Consider the following 11,700-nt stretch of genomic DNA (forward strand, 5'->3'; position numbering starts at 1 on the left):
TAAAACTCTTCTGTTACCACTTTCCCAAAGAAATTTCTATCAACATACCTTCTCATCAGCAGCATCATATAACAATCTATGTTGTATGTAGTGATGTGATAGGTAGAAGAGCATGGCTTCAACTTGCAATGTATGTATGTGAATTTTACATTCATGATCTTTTGTGGAGTTTGTTGCTTGATTTTTAAGATCTCTGATAAGACCAGGCTGGTGACACATTCCAATAATTCCAACACAGGGGGCCAGAGGCAAGGAGGAAGGATCACAAGTTTAAGGAAAGTTAGGGTTACATTCTAGGCCAGTCTAAGCTACATGGTGAGATTTTATCTTAAATAAATAAATGGGTAACAAAAGAATAAAATCTCTGACAAGAACATCAGCCCTCTGTCCCTGTAAATATGGCCCAGAAAATGCTGAATCTTTGTATGTAAAATGTATTTGTCTTTTTTTTTTTTTTTTTGGTGCTCCTAGAGTCCTGATCCATGTGAAATACAAAGGATGAAGCTCAAACTTCTATACTCATCTAGTACAGCAGAGTGTTTGCTCAGCTCCACTTTTTTCAACTAGGCAGTGATGGTGATGGCACAGATCTCTGACTAAGTTGTCTTAGAGACCAAGATCTGACTGCTTTCTTCATCTTACTCCTGCCCCAAAATAATTCCAATCTTTTTTTTTTTTTTTTTTTTTTTTTTTTTTTTTGGTTTTTTTCAAGACAGGGTTTTTCTGTGTAGTTCCCTGGCCCGGGAACTCACTCGTAGACCAGGCTGGCATCCCAGTGCTGGGATTAAAGGCGTGCACCACCACTGCCCGGCCTAATCTTAGCTCATAGGCAGCAGCATCTAGGTCAGAGCAATCAGTTGCTTGATGTAAACTTTCAGTTCCTCTTTGTCTTTTAAAAGAAAGCATTTAATTGGGTGCTTGCTAACAGGTTCAGAGTTAGGTCATTTATCTTCATGGTGGGAAGCAAACAGACATGGTGGTAAGGAAGAGCTTATATATCCTTGGCCTACAGGAGGAGAGAGAGGGAAAGAAGGAGAGAAAGAAAGGGAGAGATAGAATGGACCTGGTGTGGGCTTTTCAAAGCCTACCAGCAACAACACACCTCCTCCAACAAGGCTGTATCTTCTAACCCTTCCCAAACAGTTCATCAACTAAAAACTAAGCCCACACATAGGAGCCACTGGGAGCCACTCTCATTCAACCCACCATACTCTTCATGAGCTCCACTTGCTCATGGGTACCAGCAGGATTTCCTCTAATAAACATCTCTCTGATGATCACATTATTGAGGATCAGGTATTTCAAGTTTTCATACACCACAGACACAAGGGAATATATGACAATCCTCTGTCTGCTTCTGCACTTATGCTATGTTCTATCCATTAAAAGGCAGAGACCCAGTGACCACCATATAGAGGATGAATCCCAGTCTTGCTGTTACCCACCATGAGGCCCTCGTACTTTTTGGTCCCTGAAGAAGGGGACTATAGTATATAGCACCTAGGTTGCTTCTAGAACTGAACTCATTGCAGATGTCAGCCTGTGAGATGTACATTCAGGTTAGCATCTACTGTAGCTTAAACATAAAGTGTCCCACAAAAGTCAATGTGTTAAATATTTGATTCCAGAGTGGTGCTCCTAGAAAGTGTAGTGGCCCTTCAGAAGGTGGGCCTGGCCCTCGGGCCACCGGGCCATGCTTTCAAACAGAGTGCGTGTGTCCTCATCTCTGTTCTATTGCTTCCTGCTCCCTGAACACAAGAGAACTGGTGTTGCTCCTCAATGCACACCTGCCACAATGTGCCACCTGGCTACAATAGTGACAGAAAGCAGACCAACACAGATGATAGGATAGGCTGTTGGTATGAAAAGGAATTTTGGAATATGGTGGAAATGTACAATGGGATAGAAGAGAATGATGAAATAAAATGGGATGATATAGAATTCTGGGACAGAATGGGACATAGAGATGCAATGGAATGAAATGTGAGACAGGATAGGCTAAAACAGGATAGGCTGGGAAGGGAAGGGACGAGCTGCAGCACTGGAATTAAATGGGATGCTAGGATGAGTGGAGTGGAGCAGGGTGGGGTAGGATGCGATGATGGGATGGGAAGGTAGGACTAGCGGGTAGGATAAGATTGGATGAAATGATAGGATAGAATCATGTGAGAAGAACTACTAAGATGGTGAGGGACATACCACTGGAATGGGACAAGATGTGATGGATGGGATGCTGCAATCAAATTGGATAGGATTAGGGTAATTGTTCCCTCGAGTGACAGAGCCCCACCAAACTAGCCCAGAAGTGACACACTGACCCAGATCATTTCTCTCAAAGATCTCACTAATAATATTCCTAGTTCCAGCAAAAACTCTAGACTCTTAAAAGGAAGGGGACCCAGAGAGCTCTCTGTAGAGATTAAAACTATCAATGTCTGAAGTGAAATAAAGTAAACCTCTAAGCTGTTGCTAGCATTTTCACTTGTAACTTGAAAGTTCAACAATGTTTAGCTTTTAAAGAATTAATGATGTACACTTAAAATATTCATGTCTTTTCCTTTAACACCTGGATAATTATCCTCAATGATTCCACAACTTAACTGGCATTACAATACTGCAAGAAAATGTTCTGCTACATTAAGACACAGGAGACATTACTAACATCTATCTATAAAGCAGGGAGAAACACAGCTGTGATCATGTGTTGGTTTCTTATTTACAATTGGGTACTACTGCGTGTTGTGGATTGCTGTTTGTATTTTCTGCTCCCTCAAGAGGGGTGCCCTGGTGAGGAGTAGGCCACATACTCAGGTGAGGTTAGGGGAAATCTTAATTGGTCAAATAAGGCTAGAGCCTGTGATTGGGCAGGAAAAGGTCTAAAAGCTTTAGACAGGGAAAAGAGGAAGAAGGTGATAGGAGATGAAGGACAGAGGGAGAATAAATGCAGGGAGAAGGAAGTGAAGATGAACCAGAACCATGTGGCCTGGAGGAGCTGCATGTAGCTAGGACTTCATAGATGGGCAATAGAGCAGTTAGAGTACATTTGTTCAACCTGGGTGTGCAGCTTGTATTTATATCAATTGAGTTTTGTGTTCTTTGCATGGGCATTTTGGGGTTGGAGATTGACCGTTATAAATCTGGCTGGTATATTGTAAGTCTTTAGTGTTTTCATTTCACAGGGCTAACGGGATCTGAGAAGCAGGCTTTCTGCAGGCCACCTGCTATGGCTGGCCTGGGAAGTGTGAGCAGGCATTTCAAGAAAAGACTGGTTTAGTCAGCTTAGCAAGCAGAGACTGAGAAAACTAGCTTGGGAGTGGGTTTTTGACCAGAGCAGCTTGGCAGCAGGCTAGCGGAGGGAACCAGGGCAAGATGGCCACTTGGGGCTGGCCATCAGGGTGGGTAAAACCGCCGAGGCCGGTGCATAGCCTGATTTAGCATGGGTTCGGTTTCTTTAAAACTACATGCTACAGCTACTCAGAAACTCACTCTGTCCATTATGGCATCTTTAAATACAGAAGTCACAGCCTAGACTCAAGAAAATCAAGTCTTCGTTTTCTGATGTTGTGGTTTTGTTGCTGTTTTGCTGTCCTTTAGGTTTTTGAGATGTCTAGTTACATAACCCAGGCTGGCCTGAGTTTGTAATCCTCCCACCTCTGTGTCTCCAATGCTGGGATTACAGGGCATCCACATCTGAGCTTCTTCTAGTTCTTTTGCAAGTCAACAATCAATTAAGCTGCAGTCTGTATTGTTCCGTAGATGAGTTCTGGTTGCAAGCACACCAGTTCCTCAGAGGAAGGGACTAGGACGCCAGTCACTCATACCTCTTTATAACCCAAGGATAAACAGAGGAACAACAAACTGCAATATGTAAAACCAAGTGTCTAGACAATATTTTTTCCTACCATCTAAAGAACTTGTAACATTGGTAAATTTTAACATTTAAAATGCATCGATTAGCTGCAAATCCTCTGTTAATCTAAGAAATAATTTCTTCTTTACATTTAAAGAGACAGGATAGGTAGACAAGAAAAAGTACAGGCTGAGGCCTCTCAACAGCAGAGAATCAAGAATTTCAACACAATTGGCAGCATTTGCTTCAGGTTCTTCTCCCTTCCCAGCTATAAACCTGAATTTAGAAACCATATCACAAACTCCATTTACAGTGAATGGATCTGTCCCTTGTGCAGCACTACTTTATCAAATCAGACTGTAAACCCATCCAAGACTCTAGCACCATCTTATAATCCCAATTAACAAAACAAAATTATCGCAAATGTGGTGATAGGTGTTCGAATGAGAATCACCCCACAGGGTCACAAACTTGAATATTGGCCCCAGTTGGTGGAACTGTTTGGGAAGGATTAGGTGTGGCCTTGTTAGATGCAATCTGTCACTGAATGTTTGAGGCCATGCCATTCCCAGTCAGTTCTCTCTGCCTGCTGTTTGTGGAGATATGAGCCCTCAGCTACTGCTCCAGCCCTATGCAGACCTTCTGGCTGCAAGCTCTCCACCAAGACAGTCATGAACTAACCTTCTGAAACTGTAAGCGAGCTCCAATTCAGTGTTTTGGTCATGGTGTCTCTTAATAGAAACAGAAAAGTAACTAAGGCAGTAGTGACAGAGGAGAGAGTGTCTTGAAGGTGGCTGAACAAAATTCCAAAATTTTCCAAATTCCTACAGTCACCACCAGGACAATAAAATGTGACCCTTCTTGAGAAGCCCACACTCCTGCTCATGGTGTGGCCTTACTTTCTTCCTGAGTGCCTGCCTCTACTCCTTTTACTGCTCATAATTAGGATGTACATCAAAAATGTATATTTAATAAACTCCAACTCTGCTTTATACTGGCTTTTTTTTTTTTTTTAAATTCTACTCTGGCAAAGCAAAGCATTCTATTTAAACCAAAGTAGTAGCTCAAGGATGAAGGGAAATATTCAAGCTGCTATGCCTCTGTCCTGCAATAAGTGACACTTGCACTAGAGAAGTCCACATTGTTAGGGTTTTTTTTTTTTTCCCCCTTAACTAGTTAAATGTTAAATGGTTTCTAAAGGAAGGTCCTCTTCTAAAGGAACTAACAGTTCCTTCCTGCAAGGTGTTCCCGGCCCTCTCAGCCACTCTCTAGACTGCCACTGCTGTTGACTTTCCTGCAGTTTGGATGTACTTTTGTATAGTTTGGGGTATGCCTGCTGCTCTTATCCAAGCTTCCTAGGTCTGGGTTTTGGCATCTATTACAATTTTGAACACTCTCAAGTCAATGTTCCTGTCTCCTCTCCTTCTAAAATTCCCCTCATGCATACATTACAGTCTTTTTCATAGTTCTTGGATATCCTGTTCCATTTTCTGTGGTGATTTTTACTCTTTTTTTGTATAGTTTAAGTTTCAATAGAGATTCTTTTCTCCACAGAAATCAATCTACAGGAAAGCCCATCAAAGTCAAGATTTGTTTGTTTGTTTTTATCTCTACTTTTTCTTAAACGTCCCATCTGTCTATTTGCATTACTTATCTGTTATTCCATCAGGTATTATTTACATTAGAGCCTTGACATATAATTGGAGTGGTAAGCTGTTAATCCTCATATCCATGCCACACTGAGCATGGTTAGTAATGTTTGTTGCACATGGTATGCTCATTAACCCAACACGGAGTCTATTTGTCTCTGTTATGTGCAGGACAGCAATCTGTCATAGGATAAATATCTGAAGGAAATAAATTGGGGATTTTCATACTAAAAACGAACTTTCTTAAAAATCTAGTTTTTCCTTACTAGAAGAATGCAAGGAAGTGGTCTCCAAGTTTCTTGCATTCCAAACCAGAAAACACAAAGTGTTTTATGTATTTCTGTGTTACTAAACTTCAAGAATAACCTTTACAATATACTCAAACTTTACTACATAAGGGTGACCTAACAAATTAAAGGTATTTTAGTAGAAAATATATGTATTGAATTAAGGGTGAAAAGTAGGATTATGTTCTAAAATTTATATTTACCAAAGAAAGATTGACAGAAAAAAATATACTGCTGCCATGTATTTTCATTGTGTAAGTTTCCATTTAAAGTAGTACCACTGTAAAACTTTGGCCAACATAGCAAGTAAGCTATAACTTACAGCAATGTACTGTAATATTTTTAGCTACTCAAAACCTAAAGCTGAGCTGTGGTGGTGTGAATGAGAATGGCCTCGACAGACTCATATATCTGAATGCTTTGTCCCCAGCTGTTGAACCTGGCACAGTTTGGGAAGGATTGGGAGGTGTGACCTTATTCAAGGACATGTGTTACTGGGGAGGGCTTTGGGGTTTCAAAAGCCCACATCATCCTAGTTAGTGTGTGATCATCCTCCCTCCCTCCCTCTCTGTTTCTCTCTCTCTCTCTCTCTCTCTCTCTCTCTCTCTCTCTCTCTCTCTCTCTCTCTCTCACTACCTCATGGCTGTATCTCGGGATGTAAGCTTTCACTTACTGCTCCAGTGCCATGCCGACCAGCTTCCTCTCATGTTCTCTGCCATGATGGCTACAATTAACCCTCTAAACTGTAAGCACTAGTAAACTCTTTCCTCTTTAAGCATCTCTTTACAACGATTGAAAAAATCAGTAAGACATGAAGGCTGGAAGGTGGCTCAGCTGAGTCCAAATCCCCTAAAGCAAAAGCTGGGCATAGTGGTGTGCTTGAACTGCCAGCCTTGAGGTAGAAGCTACCTCAAAAAGTAAGGTGGAGACAAAGAAAGATGCGTGATGTCAGCCCTCAGGCACCAACACGTGCATGTGCCCACACACCAGAGAGAAAGAGAGACACAGAGAGAAAGAGATAAATGTGGGACCAAAATTTCCTAATAGTTTTTGAAACTGTTTGCAGACATATACCATAATATAGCAAGGCTTTGCTTACTGGAAGCCAATACTAATGAGATTGTTTTGAAAATATGTTTGCAAAAAACATAGCAAGGTTTAACTTACTAGGTCATTAATAATGACATATTCTCCATAAAGAAAATTTCTAAGTACGAGACTTTATACTTTAAAAATGTATATATAATTTTCAAATGTTTGGCCAGGCTGTTTCTACTTTGCATTAACGTTTCTAGTATTACATGGGACAAAATTCACCTTTAATAAGGGCTAGAAATGTGGCTCAGTGGTAAAGCATTTGCCTACCATAGGCAAAGCCCTGGTTTTAATCTCCAGCACAGCAAGAAATAAAAAATCATCACAGAAGTTACCATAAATTTTTTTTTTTTTTGCCATGAACATCAATAACTGTTCTGGGCATGTTCTTAGATTACTGCTTCAGACGGCAGTGTTTAATAAGCTTGTTTTTTATAGTCTTACTTAATGTCTGTCAGACTCTCACTGATTATTAAAAGCAGGGTGCCAGCCACCCACTTCCAGATCTCTAAACTTCTGCACTACTCCTGTCTGATGGCCACTCTCACCAGTTCTTCTCTGTCTAACCTGATAACTCCATTCTGGAGCACTTCTCAGGATGAAAGCTCTGACAATGTTCCTGAGATTCAAATGCCTCTTAGGCCTCTCTCAAGTCGGGAAAAACCAAAGTATCTTGTGCTTCTCATCTCAAACTGTACTTTCAACAGGACCAACATTTGTGGTTAAGGCTGCCCTATGTATGGCATGATGGTGAATAGCCTAGTTGGTCTCTATGCACTACACCAGTAGCTTAGCAGCATGAACTGTGAGAGTGAAGAAATCAAACTGAACACAAAAGCAAGCAGCATGCTTGTATGCTTTTCTCTCTGCCCTGGGCTATAGTTGTAATCTGACTAGATGCTTCAAGTCCTCGCTGCCTTAACTTCCCCACAACAATGGACTTAAAAGAAATGGTGAACTAAAATAAACCTTTCTCCTCTATATTGTTTTCTATGGAGGTATTTTTAGCAAAGAAACAAACATGACAGTAAGTCATGGCTGAAGACCAAGCATTCAGATACAACTTGTAGGTAAAATATCAGATGCTCAACACTACTCCTCAAATTCACTACCACATAATAATGTCATGACCTTTCTGAAATGATGTCTTCTTTATGTTTTCTTTGGTCACAGTAGGAAACTACTTCCTGGCCATCCTACATGCCCAGATTCTAAGCTCCACATAGATACTTTCAGATTCCTGTCTAAAAAGGAACAAGCAGCCGGGCGTGGTGGCGCACGCCTTTAATCCCAGCACTCAGGGTATAGAAGCTGGCAGGTCTACAGAGTGAGTTCCAGGACAGCCAGGGCTACACAGAGAAACCCTGTCTCGAAAAACCAAAACCAAAAAAAAAAAAAAAAAGGACCAAGCAGACAATGGGAAAGTGCTACGGCTGTGATGACATCTATTCTGTATCAGCTTTAGTCACTAGGCTCCAGACAGTTAGACATGATGTCAAACAATGACCAAAGCATTGTTTGTGACTTACATAATTACACAGGAAGCTGAATATTTCACATGATCCAAAAGGGCAAACTAAGAACTAGCAGAATCTATTTTTAATTAAGGTTTATGTTGCTACTCCAGGGTCTAAGAGAACTAATAAATTCTAAATAAGGTATTACTAAAAATGTTAAATTAATCATAATACAATCATTATAGGGAAATCGAAGTTCATACTTTATGTCTTAGTCTTATTAATGAAAGAATTCAGAAACAAATTTGGAAGCAAGCCCAAGGCCAATTTTATTAAGAGTTTGAGAGATTAAAAATTAGCAGGTCCAGCAAGCTGAAGACCTCAGCAGGTGCCAGGAGGAGGAGGATGGAGAGGAGGAAGCCATGTCTTTAAGAAATCAAGCAGCTTAGGTATTGGAGACAGCAAGAAGCTAAGGCAGAGGGGAGTGAGGCTTCCCGAGAAAAGGGGTGAGAAAGCACAGAGTGTGGAGGAAGCAAGTCCAGACTTTGGCAAACAAAGCAAAGGATCCAAAGAAGAAAAGGTAACACTTTCCTGGGCAGCCAAAAAGCCAACGAGCATAGTGCTAGATGCAGGCAACTATGCAAATGCTACACAAAAAGGAAAGGCCTCATGGGAGGACACATTAACTGTCCAGTGGGGGGTGTGGGGTGGGTATTATTCCTACCTCCTTGCCTTGGCTTTTGGTGAACCAGGCTTCTTGAAAGGTGGTCTTTTGATCATGTGACTGACAATCCCAACTCTCAAGGGCAAGACAATAGTATGAAATATTCTAATCTTTGGAGCAGATCAGAAGTCATGTCCCCATCCAGGGTCAGGTGTAGATGCCATTCTTTTGATGAGGAGGAAACAGCTTGCTTTTAATGAGCTTCAACAGAGCCCTTACATCCTCAATGGCCCTCAATGCTAATGTAACATAACTAGACAAATTTAAACTATTAAAACTAACTAAATGGATCTAACCTTCAAAACTGTGACTGGCCCTACTGCCTAACACATGGGCAAACACAAGAACTGAATCTCTAAGCTGTGTTTTATCAAGAGAGTCAGAAACCCATAAAGACAGTGCATTGGTACCATAAAGCTCTCCCACCTCATCTTTAGCCAGCCGTTTCAACAGAGAGGGCAAACAAAGTCCCTTCCAGTTTAATTTTGTCCCCCTGGTGCTGTGGGACATGACTTATCCCTGAGATCTGTGAGGTTGGTACTTTTCTCCTCGTCTCCTTTCTATAGCAAGAGAGGTTCCCAATGCCAAGGCCATTATGGCCCTCTCAGAACAACCCCCTGAATAACATCTCAAGCAAAGGTCAGCTGGGAGCCAGCAAACGTTTAGCACTCTGTGCTCCACCCTGAATGAAGAGTAAGCACCTCACAGTGCACACTGCACAGTGGTTCCAACACTGGGCTTTAAGAGAGCCAGCTTATGGACAGCAATTCAAAATAAGTAATCAATATTTCTACATGATCTCTCCAATTCCCTCCACAATTCTATAATAAAGAAGAAGAAGAAGAAAAAAAAAAAAGCCTTCTTAACACTATTTACTTAGCCTTGGAAAAAGTCTATTACACACTCTTGAGAGACGGCCACATGAGCAAAAAAAGTTCCTGCAAAGATTGCACAGAACCTCCTGCAAGGTCTCGTGACTGATGGAAAACTCGGTGCTCAAGGAGAGGCTGGGGTGACACAGGCCAAGCGCCTACTCACAAGTTATCACGGGTTCCTCCTGACCCAGCATCCTTGTAACTAGCAGGTAAAACTTGTCGGAGTCTCTCTATTAACACAAGAGACCACTGACTTCTACTGACCAAAAGGGAAAAGTCTTCCATACAGCCTGAGGCCTGCAATAGATTTTCCTGCTTTGGTTCAGCCCTCATACCTAATGTTCTTCCTAATGAATGTGGAAGGTGCCTTGACTTATTACTTTGCTCTGTCTCTATAAAACATCATGAACTGTTAACACACTGGAGCATTCAATCTCTGTCCCAGGTCACTCGTACTTGGCTCATAATCTGTCTCTTATTCTCTCTGAGATGAGAGTCGTGTTCTGCTTTGATAAAAACTAGAATTTAGGTCATGTTTCCTTGGAAGAATTCACAAAACACTTTTTTTGTTTTTAAAAAAGCACCTTACATAATATTTAAACTGTGAACACTTCTTATAGAGTCTGGCCCTGGCCCACTTCTTAAAGAGTCAAGCACATATATGGTCAGACATACACTTGCTTATATAGCCTACCCTTCCTTGCCCCATCCTCTCTATAAAGACCATAACAGAGGCTTTGGCCCAGGCCTCTCCTGGCTCCATGGCCTCCTGCTGGGTGGACAGTCTGCCTCTCAGGAGCTACTAGCAATCAACTCCCTTTGCAACAGTTGCCCTCTCCTGTTCCACTGGACTCACACCCAATACCTGTGTAATAAGACCTCCACTGAAGTCTCTTACAGCAGACTGTATGTAGTGAATGACTCAGAGACACAAGCCTGGAAGCCCTCGCTATAGAAGCCAGTCGGCTACACAAAGAACCCATCTAAAAGGTAGGGGGAACAGGACCTGGAATGAGAAGAGGGACACAGGAGAGTAAAGAGAGAAGCAGAGATGGTGAAAATATGCTATTTGTATGTGTGAATGTGCCAAAATGAAGCACACATAGTATAAAGGAATCAATAAAAAATTTAAAAAGAAAAATAACTTTAATGTTCTGATTTGTCGATGATCACATTTGTCTGAGTCACTTACACTTATAAAATTGAAATTCCATTGAATTTTAGAATTAAATATATTTCATTTAATAAATGAAAATAAAAATTTTCCCTCCCCAATCTTCCCTTGGACCACTACGTCATAGGTCAATATACCTCCCTCTTCACCAAAAAAAAAAAAAAAGAGAGAGAGAGAGAGTATCAAATCCCTCCCTCTTCATCAAAGAAAGAGGGTCTCAAAGTCAGAGGAAATGGGGGAAGGGCAACTAGTCAGCTATTAGGAACTGAAATTCCCAGAAAAGAGGCACTTTATTCTGAAGACTTTACAAGGCTCTCTAGCAAGAACTTCCTGATTGTAGAGAGTTGGAATGTTATAAAACCAAGGCAAAATTTTAATGACTATCCTTAGTCCATCACTGTCTGCCTTCTGGATTTGACCTAACTAATGCCTTTGTCATCAGTAAGTAAAACCTTTAGCTTCAAGCAACAAAAAGCCAAGAAAGGGTAAAGGCAGGGAGTGCAAAAATGACCATATGAAAGAAGGCTCGAGAAAAGCACCGGGGCAGCTGGGGCGCAGGGTCGGCTGACACTCGCCAGCTACCCACAAC

General features: G+C 41.4%; 1 protein-coding gene across 1 annotated transcript in view; it reads right to left on the reverse strand.

Annotated features, from left to right (window-relative positions):
• The window catches only part of Exoc2 (exocyst complex component 2), a 160,727-nt gene that overhangs the window by 134,848 nt on the left and 14,179 nt on the right, over positions 1–11,700 (reverse strand). The window lies entirely within an intron of this gene.

The sequence above is a fragment of the Mus caroli genome, chromosome 13 (assembly GCF_900094665.2).
Source record: "Mus caroli chromosome 13, CAROLI_EIJ_v1.1, whole genome shotgun sequence".
Taxonomy (NCBI): Eukaryota; Metazoa; Chordata; class Mammalia; order Rodentia; family Muridae; genus Mus; species Mus caroli.